The sequence below is a fragment of the Neophocaena asiaeorientalis genome, unplaced genomic scaffold (genome assembly GCF_003031525.2).
Source record: "Neophocaena asiaeorientalis asiaeorientalis breed wild unplaced genomic scaffold, Neophocaena_asiaeorientalis_V1.1 scaffold1, whole genome shotgun sequence".
NCBI lineage: Eukaryota > Metazoa > Chordata > Mammalia > Artiodactyla > Phocoenidae > Neophocaena > Neophocaena asiaeorientalis.
The window spans coordinates 4,794,604-4,807,550 of record NW_020171981.1 but is presented as its reverse complement, the minus strand read 5'-3'; the positions used below and the strand labels follow the sequence as shown (position 1 = coordinate 4,807,550).

General features: G+C 39.9%; 1 protein-coding gene across 2 annotated transcripts in view; it reads left to right on the top strand.

Moving 5' to 3' along the window:
- Positions 1–12,947, top strand: part of ZNF652 (zinc finger protein 652) — a 67,669-nt gene continuing 54,722 nt past the window's right edge. For both annotated transcript variants that reach the window (XM_024742165.1, XM_024742156.1), the window contains exon 1: positions 1–156. The gene's annotated coding sequence lies outside the window, so the exon portion shown is untranslated. The remainder of the gene's footprint in view (positions 157–12,947) is intronic.

Here is a 12,947-nt window from a genome sequence, read left to right as displayed (position 1 = left end):
ACTGCGGAGCGGCCCTGAGGACAGACGTTGGGCAGGGGGGAGGGGCCGGCCCGGCCGGCGGTTGTTACTCGAGCGCCGCGGCTACAGGCCCCCCGCCGCAGGGATGGACCGCCGAGGCGGTGGTCGGGGCGGCGGAGGCGGAGGCGGCCGGCCCGGGTGAGTAGGGGCCCCTGCCCCCAACGCACACGCCACAGTCGCGGCTGCGCCCCTGGCAGCAGCCCTTCCTCTCCGCCGCCCGCTGAGCCGACTGGGGCTCTGGGCGCCGGGTGAGCCCTTCGCCAAGGCAGCTGCGTCCAGTAGGCCGGAGCAGCCCCCATCCGGCGGGGAGGCCCGGGGCGCTGCGCTCTTCTGGCCCCGAGCCTGGGCCGGGGGCGCCCGCTTCTGCACCTTCGCCCCCTCCTTCCCGGACCCGGGCCGGACTCCAGTTTTGCAGAGTCCGCTCGCCCCGCGGCCCAAGAAGAGGCTGGTGTTGCACGGGTTAGCGGGCTGAGGGGGAGGTTTGCACCGGTCCTCCTCCGAGGATTCGCCTGCCCTGAAGCTGGTGGCTTGCACCCCCTGCCTCCCCTTCCCTGCGGCTGCGCCCAAACCCCCAACCCCCGGGAGTATTGTGCCGCCTGAGATAAAATGTATCTAGTGTACAACCGCCCAACACTCACCCGGAGGGTAATGCAGACCTTTCTCCACCCCCACCACCTCCTCCCCTCCAATCAGGCTCTGCTTGAGATTCTTAGATGGGAGCCACTAAAGGTAGTGACACCCGCGTTACATCTGCACAGAACATGTTCATTGTCGAGGAATGTCTCCTGTAGAAATGATAAATGCCCCTGCCTCACCCTCGAAGACGTCTTCACGATTTAAGATCCCATATGCTCTTCTTGAAGAGAGCCAGTCTTTGATCACATCTAGCATATCCCTCCCCCACAAAACACACACGCACACTTCCTGATTGCGGAACAGTCCCTGTCATCGCGGATCCATTGTCAGGAATGGCTTGTGCCAATCAAAGGAATGTGCTTTTGCCTTTGGAGAAGGGTGCCTCCCACAACCATGTTCTCAGGATGGTGCTGCATGAGTCTGGCTTTGATTGTCCCGTGTTCAAGCATCATTATTACAGTGTTTTCCCTATGTGCATCTCCCATGGACCCTCAGTAATACCTGAGTGATGCTTTTTTCCCAGTTAATTACATACATATGGTGTGTGGGAATTTCATTGTATTTTAAATTTCATTTATTTTTGTTGTAATTTTTAACATCTATGGTCAAGGCATAGTAAATATATAGGGTAATATTTTAGGAAGAACGTGTATTTTTTCCCAGAGGCGGTCAGATCCATATTGTTCTGGGAATGGCAACTAGCACATGCTTTGTTGACACATGTATATGCTTAGGGAATGAAGAGCTGCTGTGGCTGGCATGTGAGAGTGTGTGCAGGTGATGTTCCCATGTAGGGCTGATTTGAGAGTGGTGAGCTGTACTGTGATAGGGCTGGCAGGCATCTTGGATGTTTGTATCGGGACTGTGCACATGTATTCAGATAGATACTACCTTTAGTATAATTTTGTTTAAAATGTTCACTGCTGAGTTTTAGGGATTCTGGAAAAGTCTACTTCAGTGGTTCTTAACCTTTCTTTGGAGTCACGGAAGCCTTTAGGGCCCTCTTCTCGGTGAAATAGACACACATAATTTTGTATGCAATTACAGTCATCTTGAGCCTGGTCCTGGGACCTCAGGTTAAGATCTGTATTATGCAAAAGTGAAAGGAATTTGAGTTTTGTGTTTTGCTTTGTTTTGTTCGTCTCTTGAGGATTGGCATTACTTTGATCCTGAGCAATAAGCAACAAAGTAGATTAAATATGTATCCTTGTGTTCTGTTCTTTGATTACAGTGAGTTAGGTATTTGTAAGGTATCATTTCCCTGTCTTCCTGTAAAGAGATGTATGTGAGGGTTTAAGAAACAGTTAAAACTGAACTCAAAATAACTTGCCTAAATTTGACCAGTTGATAACATATATTCCTTACACTATCTTCTAAATGTAGTAAATTTCAACAACAGTCAGCGGTCTGTTTTGTGATGCCTATCTGGAATTGTTTTGTGTTCTTTGAGGTTGATCCCATCTCTTAAAAGAAGGCCTTATCATTCCCCTAATAGAGCACCTGCTCTGTGAAGGTTTTTCAACTTTATTAAATATGATTTCATGTCTTTTTTCAGGGTGATGTTGCCATCAGAATCATCCATTTTTAAATGTTTTAATGGAAGGATTTTCAATAAATGTGATTGAAGTGGCTTATATTACAGGTTATATGTTTTTTTCACGTCATGCCTAAAGTTTTACTGTCAGAAATTATTTGCCTATCCTAAACTCAAAAGTATTTCAAAGTTGCAAATATGTTGCTTTTCTTTGTCAGTGTAGTATAGTGACAAATCATTAAAATCTCCGGGGACAGTGTGTGCTTCCTTGATTTAATATTGCAGAACCTCTTCTAACCAGTCACTTACCTAGTTAAACACCCACACACCACAAAGCAGCTGATCATGTAACTCATATGGCTGTGAGAACAGCATTCTCTCTGCCAGATTCAGAGCTTGGAAGCTGGAAAACAATTGCATAGCAGTGAAACACTTACGGAGTAGTGGTGCCAGCAGCTCACTCTCATTAATACAAACAGCTTGCTTTAGTTTTTTCAATGCTCTTTGTCAGACACCCTTCTTCAGACACCCTTCCCTTGGGAGGTTTCAGATCAGCAGCTCCTACTCAAGGGAAACAGCACCTACTTTCTGCAACTGTGGCCTCAAGATCTGATTCGTGACACCCAGAGCTGTTTCCATTTCTGCTCTAAGTATGGGAAGTAATCTTGTAGTGTGGTAAGAAGATACTTTTCAAGTCTGTAGAAAAAAGTTGATTAGTAATGCTGTGGATGTGATTTTGTTTTGGAATGTCTGAAGCCTATCAAAGAAGTAAACTGTAAAAGTGAATTGCTTCAAGAAATCACCTTTTTCTCAAGAGTTTTAGAAAATTTCACCAAAAATGTGAATACACTCTTGAGTTTCATTTCCCTTGTTCCAAAAAGTCAGTTGATTTTGAATCATAGCCTTTGGAACTAGTTATTCTGAAGGAGGTGACTGAGTTTCCTCGCTGGGAATTCCTGGGTCTTGTGCCATGGTTTTAGGTATGATATTTTTCTCATCTTTGTCATCATTTCAGACAGTTGGCCCTTGAATTTACTTTGATAAAGGAGAGCTGCTGTTGGAGTTAGTGACTTTAGCTGAGGGAGGATCACAGAGGTGGCTCTTTGGAGCCAGGGAGAACGAAGTTTGAATAAAGCGCCACTGGCTTTATGGCATTAGACAAGTCACCTTGACCTCTCTAGCCTCAGTTTCCCCATCAGAACAGGATTTGTTATAGGTATTAGAGATAATGTATGCAAACTTCTAGAACAGTTCCTGGCACATATGCACATTAAGGACTCAATAAATGGTAGGACACAAGTGATGTGGGAGTGAAACTACAGATCATTTTGGCTTACAGGATTTAGAGGGCTGGTTCTGCGATCTGCATACTTTCATCTGTGCTGATTTGGGATGAAAAAATTGCAAATATTTGACTTGGAGCATACCTGAGACTTGCAGGTGCACTGTGCTTACTGGAACTTTGATTTGTTGCTCTATGGCTGGCTGAACTTCGTGGAGACAATAAATCTTGGCTCCAAATTCTGCAGTGTTACCCACAGGCTGTGCTTGTTTTAAGCCTTTACAGAGCTTATGCGGTGAAAGGGGTGTTTTAGGACATTAACGTAGCTCAATAAGTTCTGTGTCCAGAGTTGAATCGCGTGCAAAGCCTTGTGTAAATTTTCATGGTTAATGCAAGCCATAAAGTGCTTGGTAGAATCAGTGAAGACATCAGATGCTTTAGTTAATCTGTTTGTTTATATAGCAGTTACCTTTGATTTTTGAAGACACTTATGAACATTTTTTTCTTAAAGAATCCCCATTGCTCTTCTGAGGTTTTTCGTCAGAAAGGCAGTTTTATGGTAAAATATGACATTATCTGTTTCCTTTTTAAAATATAGTTTAAGAGACTGGTTACTCTGAAAAGTAGATTCAAGAGCATGTATACAGTTTTATTCAGTGCATAGAGCTTTTAAAATAGGATTTCTTGGGTTCTATAGAATTAAATTATTCTGTCATTTTTGCAGAATATCACTGTGTTAAGTCTATGAACCCACCAAAGTTAGCTAGAGACTTTTCACATAAGGTAGACACATCAGTAATGCATTAGAATTTACCTCAAGGGAATCTGCTAAGCCTTATTTTCTTTTATTATTGAGCCACCTAGGGGATTGCCCATCAGTCACTAGTATTGGGTTGCTGATAAAGAGGGATTGGCAAATAATGGTCTTAGACTCTCCTTAGACTTTGCAGAACACTTGAAAGAACTTAACCTCGGCCAGAATGTATAATATTAATAACACCATCATTAATGCTATGTGAGCCCAGGCTGACTAAACAAATAAAATTTAGATGATTGAGTAACATATTTTTTTCTCAACTATAATACATTTTGCTAAGTAAAATTTTTCTTGGAAAGGGGTGCTATTTTTTTAATTATTATTTTTTCTAGTTTACTAGAGTCAAATGGCTTAGCAGATAGCTAGTTGCATTTGTCAGTTTCTTGATAGATGAATCAGTGTGTGGTGAGAAGGGTTTGTTGGAAGAGAATAAGAATGGAAATGATGCAAAGAATGGCTCCTTAGCCTGATTTTTTGGTCTTTACTATGCATGTGGCATCAGAGGGTTGTGACTCTACCTGGATTTCACCAAGACATGCAGTGGTAGGTGATTCCTTTTGTCTTTAATGCTAGTGTAGAATATAGTCTTTTACACATTTATACTTTTCAACTTTGGAATTTTGATTCAGTTTGGGGAATTCAATGGAATATAACTTCTTAATTACACTGCGTGAGCTATAAAATGAGTTCTATAACTAGGTCCTTATGAATTGTTTTCACCCTTCTGAATGTATCATTTTAATAGATCTAGAGTAGTATCAGTGGCCTAGAAACATTGAAATACATGGGAAGTGTTTCATTTTTTGAGGGGGTGGCAAGGAGAGTGTTTATGATCTCAATTTTGTGCATAAATAAATATGTATTTTTTCCCAGTTCCTCTTAAAACTGTGACCCAGATGCCCAGGGACTTTTCCTGTATTAATATACTAGGAGCTAGAGTTTGAAGTTACCTCGCCTGAAAGATCCTGAGCCCTTCAGTTTTCTTTTTAGCATACCAAGCATGCAGAGTCATTTAAATTAACTCATCAAACGTTTGGAAAAAACCTAAATGCCCATCAGTAAGAATTGGATAAATAAATTAACATATATTCATGCAATTGAATAAATTTTATATGGCTACAAAAACGAATGAAGAAACTGTATATTACTGTGGAAAATCTCTAAGCCATATGTAAGTATAATACAGTATGTACTCGTTTGAGTATGGCTTATAAGATGCACCCATATCATTATATGTAAGAATAATTAGTTTATTCTCATATAATATTCCATTGTATGCGTATATTATAATTTATTTCTCCATTCTACCATTAATGGACATTTGGATTGTTTCTGGTATAGCTGTCATGAGTAATGCTCTATTCACTGTATTCTCTTCTGTATTTAGAATTTTTGATCCATGCAAGTGTATACTACATAATTTTTTTTTAATTTAAAAATTATCTCATTTCAAATGGCTAGTTTCCTCCTGTCAGGTTGCGGTAAAGAAAGTATACACTTCTGCATCCATTCCAACTTGTCAGGGATTGTAACAATAACCAAAGGACAGTTTGTTCTGCCTTTCAGTATCTCCTCAACCTTTTCATCACCTCAAATGGAAAGTTAGATTTTTTTTCTTTAAAGATGACTTGTGTCTCTAAGGTCAGGTGGTGCAGTGAGTACCAAAAAACACGTCCAGAGAAGCCAACTGTTGCAGGGTTGTACTGTTCTAAATCTAGAGCTGATGTTTATTTAATCCCTGTAACACTGTTTCTCGAACTTTTGGACCATGATCCACAGTAAGAGCAGTATATGCATGCCTACGTTATTCACTCACATACATGTCCCCACCCACAACTGAAACAAAAGCTTCATGAAACAGTATTTACCCTTACCATCTGTGAGGCAGTCTGGTATTTTATTCTATTTCATTTGTAAAAATTGGGTTGGGACAGGCAGTTTGAAAATCACTGCCCAAAATAGAGCTTAACAAAAAGTATTTTCTTGAAGTAGGTGCTAAGCAAATGCTTACTGGATTAAATGGGGGTGGGGGAGTGATAAAACAAAAAGCTGGGCTTAAAGGTATGAGTTTGAAAGTAGAAAGCTATGAAATGTGGCATGAAGAAAATCATCATGTTTATGACCTTACTCCATATAGAGGGGTAATTCTTAAAGACCTGAAACTCTGGAAAGGTTAAGGTTAGATTCTCATTTTGCCTAGCATTTAAACTGTGTTCTTCTGAGAGGTAGGAAACCTACTATTCATACACACACACACACACACACACACACACACACGAGAGCACTGGCTACCTGTTTATTCATTAAGTTAGGTAGAATTAAAAGGACTAAGAAATACAAACAAATATATACAAATATATACAGTGTAATCTTCTTTAACACAGAGTCTGGTTTAAACAACAATTTATTTGTGTAGAGTGGTTAGAGAATAAAAATACATCAAGGACTCAGTAGTGAATTTTTACTTCTATGTGAAAATCAGACGCCGGGCTTGGACTGTATTTCAGAGACAGCTCTATCAGAAAAGCAAACATCAGAACCTGGTTCTCTGGAAGGACAAAACTTAAAAGTTACTTGGTTGGAGTTGTCTTCCATTTCCATACCCAAAGTTGTGTATACTGTGAATATGTCTATTATTTATTTATTTATTTATTTATCTACCATTTAATTCTCATATAACCCTTTGAGGTAGGTATTATTATCCCCATTTTGCCAACGGAGAAATTAAGACAAAATGAGGCTGTGTAACTTGCCAAGTTGAATGTATTCTTTTCTTGGCATTGAGATTTTATAGGAAAAGACCCATCAAATTATTTTCTTTTGCTAATTGAAAAATTAATTTTAAAATTGAATTTAAAAATCCATAAATATTTCTGGCTTTTAGAAGCCAGAGACTGAGTAAGTAATTTGTTTTAATTTTTTTATTTTTTATTTTATGTATTTTTTTTTTTTGGCCACACCATACAGCATACAGTATCCTAGTTCCCCGACCAGGGATGGAACCCATGCCCCCTGCAGTGGAAGCGCAGAGTCCTAACCACCGGACCACCAGGGAAGTCCCTGGGGTTTTTGTTGTTTTGGGGGGTTTTTTGGCTGCATTGGGTCTTCGTTGCTGCACGCAGGGTTTCTCTAGTTGCAGCAAGTGGCGGCTACTCTTTGTTGTGGTGCACGGGCCTCTCATTGCAGTGGCTTCTCTTGTTGCAGATCGCAGGCTCTAGGCATGCAGGCTTCAGTAGTTGCAGCACATGGGCTCAGTAGTTGCAGCACACAGACCCCTAGAGTGCACGGGCTTCAGTAGTTGCAGTGCGTGGAAGGAAGTCCCTATTTTAATTTTTAAATTAATGTACAGTAAAATTGACATTTTGACATGTGTACAGTTCTGTGAGTATCAATACCTATATAGATTCGTGTAACCACCACCACAATCAGGATACATAACAAGTCCATCACCCAAAGACTCCTTCTGTAATCCCTTTTCATTCATACTCTCCCCCACCCTCCACTCTGGCAACCATTGATCTGTTGTCCGTCTCTATAGCTTTGTCTTTTGGAGAATGCTATGTAAGTGGGATCATTAAGTATGTAACCTTTTGAGACCGGCTTCTTTCACTCAGCATGGTGCCTATGAGATTCATCCAAGTTTTTGTGTGGATCAACAGTGTGTTCCTTTTTATCGCCAAGTAATGTTCCACTGTATGGATGTACCACCGGTTGTTTATTCATTAACCAGTTGAAGGACATTTGGATTGTTTCTAGTGTGGGGTGAATGTAAGTTCTCATTCCTCTAGAGTAAATACCTAGGAGTGGGGCTGCTTGATGCTATGGTGTGTGTATGTTTCACTTTATAAGAGACTGCCAAACTCTTTTCCAGAGAGAGTGTGCCCTTTTGCATCTCCACCAGTAACACATGACAGTCCCATTTGTTCTGCATCTTGGCGACCTTGAAATTGTCAGTATTTTTAATTTTAGCCATCCTAATGGGTATGTAGGAATAATTCATTTTGAGCCTTATGACCAGAATCTGGGTAATAGGCCCAGCTCTGCCATCAACTAGCTGTTGACCTTACAGGAACCATCTAGCATTTTAAAGCCTCATCTTCCCTCATCTCTCATATAATGGAGAATACTGAATGTGTTATAAGTTCTCTTGCAGCTCCCCAATTCATTGGTACGGAAAGATAAATCCTTGGCAAGAGGACAGATTTCTGTTGCTTGTGCAAAAAAAATCTATTGACTGATCTCAGCTAAGGTACATATTTATAAATAGAATCTATGTGAAATAACGTGATATTTATAACTGTAGTGTAGCTCTAGCTAAGCATAAGGATACTGTGGTGTGTCATGTCTATTAGCTATTATATAGCTAATGTTGCAGTTAACACTGACAACCTAGAGTCTTTGGCTAATGTCTGATGTTTTTATAGTAGAACTATTTCTCAGCTTTCTACGTTTATAGTTTACAGTAAGTTTAATGACAAATATTTTGCCGTTTTCAGTTGTGAACAGGGGATCACTTTTTTAAAATTACATATTTGGGTACTTAATGTCTTATTTGAGTGTGAAACAAATTGCTTCTATAGCATTATGAAGAACAGCTTTATGATTTTTCTAAAAAAATTGTACAGGCTTATCCAAAATTATTTAAGGGGCTTCCCTGGTGGCGCAGTGGTTGAGAGTCCGCCTGCCGATGCAGGGGACGGGGGTTCGTGCCCTGGTCCGGGAGGATCCCAAATGCCGCGGAGCGTCTGGGCCCATGAGCCATGGCCGCTGGGACTGCACGTCCGGAGCCGTTGCTCCTAAGGATTACAGAAAATATAAAGAAAGAAATAAAATATCTCCTTCCCCATCTTTACCCCTGTCCTGAGATATCTCTCAATATGAGCATATATATGCATGATTGTATATGCATAGTTTTACATAGTGAGATTGCATGATTCCATTCCCACATGTTCTTTAGTGGCTTTTTTTTTCATGTGGACATATTTCTGTGTCTGTTAATATAAACCTATGTCATAATTCGGTTATGTAGTATGCCAGTGTCTGTGTATATCATTATTTATGTTTCAAATTTTTGTTATATTAAATAGTGCTATAACGAATGCCCTTGTGTACACATCTTTGTATACCTGTGGTATTATCTACTAATGAGGAATTCTCGATGGCTGGGTCCAAAAATATGCACACTTCACACTTAGGAAAATAGTGCTAAGCTGTTCTAAGGAAGGTTATTCCATATTCACATAGCATTCTGATCTATAGTCGGCCATACCAGCCGATGTCAGAAGTCAGTCAGGTTATCTTGGCATTAGCCAGTTTGGGATTTAAGCCATAAAACATACCTATACATGTTTGTAGGTGAATCCGGCTGAAAAAACCCAGCCCGTTTCATAATTGATAGTCTTTACCAAGTAAACCTGAAAAAGTTTAAAAACATCAAAGTTAAAAAAAAGTTTTTTAGAGAATTCCCTGGTTGTCCAGTGGTTAAGACTCTGAAGGCCCCAGTTCAGTCCTTGGTGGGGGAACTGAAATCCTGCAGGCCTAGCGGCACAGCTCGCCCCCCCCAAAAAAAAGTTTTTAAAAAACTCACTTTTGAGAAAAACTAATAAACCAACTTGCTTTTTTAATTCAAAGAAAATCTTTTAATTAATGTGATTATGTCAATTTGTGTTATCCCAGTAAGTTATCTTTTTTTTTTTTTTTGCGGTACGCGGACCTCTCACTGTTGTGGCCTCTCCCGTTGCGGAGCACAGGCTCCGGACGCGCAGGCTCAGCGGCCATGGCTCACGGGCCTAGTCGCTCCGCGGCATGTGGGATCTTCCCAGACCGGGGCACGAACCCGTGTCCCCTGCATCGGCAGGCGGACTCTCAACCACTGCGCCACCAGGGAAGCCCAAGTTCTCTTTTTTAAAATAAAGAATTTTAAATTTTGGAATACTTTTAGATTTACAGAAAAGTTACAAAGAGAGTACCTATATACCACCTCATCCAGTTCTCTTCTTTTTTCTTCCTCAAAATGAACACATAGGCATTTATTTCTTGGTTATAAAAAGAAAACCTTGGATTAAAATCTACACTTAAAAATATTATAATAACAGAGTACAACTAACTGTATATAGAAATATTATAAATTGTGATTTATAATCTTTAATAACTGTGTGGTCTTTTTGTGGTTTATGGAATAATGGTAGAGTTTAAGGTCCAGTGCTCTTAAAAGTTTATTTTCCTTTTTTCTATACCTATGCTTCCATTTCCTAACCTATTACTGATACTTAGAGTTTTACCTAACAGCCATTTAAGATAAAATAATTTAGTCTTCCACATTACTCTGAAACCTAAATTGAAAACATATATTTCTTTAAAAGCAATTACATATTTCTGTGCTTATTACTTGCTCCACATATATTATAAAAGTTGAGTGCTTTATATTAGAGAAGTTAATCTAAAATCATTCTTAGCTAAATTCATTGTTATAATTGTTAGAACAGGTAAAATAAAATGGTAGGAACATTAAAGTTGGAACATTTTTATTGTATGTTTGGCAAACTATGAAAACTAACATTTGAAAATTACTTCACTGTGTTGACATTTTGTTGTTTAGTTATAAAAGTAGAAATATGAAAATATTGCAGTTGGTTATATCTTATGAATAAAGTAGAAAACCATATAAACACAAAGCATAATAATGAGTATAACGTTTGTATAGGATTTTGAGATCTTTTTCACATATATTACTCTTTTTTAAAACTTTTTCATTTAATTTAATTTTTTATTGAAGTATAGTTGATTTACAATGTCATCTTAGTTTTAGGTGTACAGCAAAGTGATTCAGATAATATATATTTTTCTTTTTCAGATTCTTTCCCTTATAAGTTATTACAAAATATTGAGTGTAGTTCCCCTCATCTAGTTCTGTCATTGTTTACGGTCTTACATACACTAAGAAACCAACACCGGTACATTACTATCAACTTAACTCCAAACTTAATTCAGATTTCTCTAGTTTTTCAACTAACATCAGTTTTCTATTTGGAAACATCCTAAATCAAGCTTTTAAACTCTATACTTGAATAAGCTTGAATATTTGTTCATAGATTAATTTTAGTCATACAATGTACCTATGTATATACCATATATAATGTATCTGGATGTCTATATTTGTTTAGACAAATTTAAGGTTTCTTTGACATTATTATCTTTGAAAGTTATCTTTTGACGTTCACAGTCATTCTCTCCAAGGCTATTTTAGGGTAAGTTTGAAGGTCTTTTCCCCCACCCTTCTTGTGTCCATGCAGAAAAATGGTTTATAACACGGATGAGTATAGCTCTTGCATAGTGATAACCCTTTTCAGTCCAGTCACAGGTCCCTGTCTCCAGGAGCACATGGAAAATAGCCACCTTTTGTTTACTAGAAGATTAACTTGTGCCAGATGGTTACACTGTCTGCAGTGTCTGGCTCTGAGAGCATATAAGTATTAAGCAGTTCCTGAAGGAGAAAAAGGTGCTGGTCTTGAGGCAGACTACCATTACAGATGGGGCACTGCTTGAGTATCTTTCACTCTGCACTTGCTAATGCAGAAAAATCCCTCCTGAGGCAAACCGTGACCTCCAAACTCTACATTAATATAAATCATTCCCTGAAACAGTTTATTTTATGGAAGAGGAGGAAGAAATTGACCATATCACACGGATAGGGATTTTTAAAAATCACTTTCCCCCCAGCTTAAACAGAACTGTTGAGTATTCTTTCCATTAGCTTACACGTCCTTTTAAAAGAAAATTAAAACCCTCCTAAGCATTCTACGAAACAAAAATGGTGGTCAAGAAAAGCTTCATGAAGAAGGTACATTTGAGCTGGGTCTTGAAAGGCGGCTAGGATGTTATGGTTCTATGGATGGCAGGGGGAATGATGTTCTAGGTAGAAGGAAAGAATGACATAGTCAAAGGTTTAGAAGTGGAAAAAGTCAAGGTTCATTTGAAAACTAGCATGAGGACGTTAGGTGGGAGGGGAGGACTTTGGGAGCCAAGACTGAAAAAGTCAGCTGGGCGCAGATGGTGGAGGGCCTCTGAATGCTTTGCTAAGGAACTGAACTTTATTCCAAGGCTCTAGAGACCAGTAAAGGTTTGTAGCTAGGGAGTGACATGATCCAAATTCTTTAGGAAAATGTAGTTTAAAAAATCTCTATGTAAGGTGGTTTGAAAGAGGGAGGCAGAAAGACTGTTGTAATCTGTGTATGAGGTGATGAGGGCCTGAACTCAGAGGTTACGTTAGCAATTGGAACAGGGAGGACAGGGCAGTTTTTAAAAACAGGACTTGTTGGTTCCTTAGGTATTGTGGTAAGGTAGAAGGAACAAGCCCCAAATGAATATGAGGTTTGGATCCTCAGTCAGAGACTATAGCTGCTTCATTTGGATCTTCCACAAACTTGACCATAAAATAAGAACTTAAAATCAGTAGCATCCTAGGGCTTCCCTGGTGGCGCAGTGGTTGAGAGTCCGCCTGCCGATGCAGGGGACACGGGTTCGTGCCCCGGTCCGGGAAGATCCCACATGCCGCGGAGCGGCTGGGCCCGTGAGCCATGGTCGCTGAGCCTGCGCGTCCGGAGCCTGTGCTCCGCAGCGGGAGAGGCCACGGCAGTGAGAGGCCCGCGTACCGCAAAAAA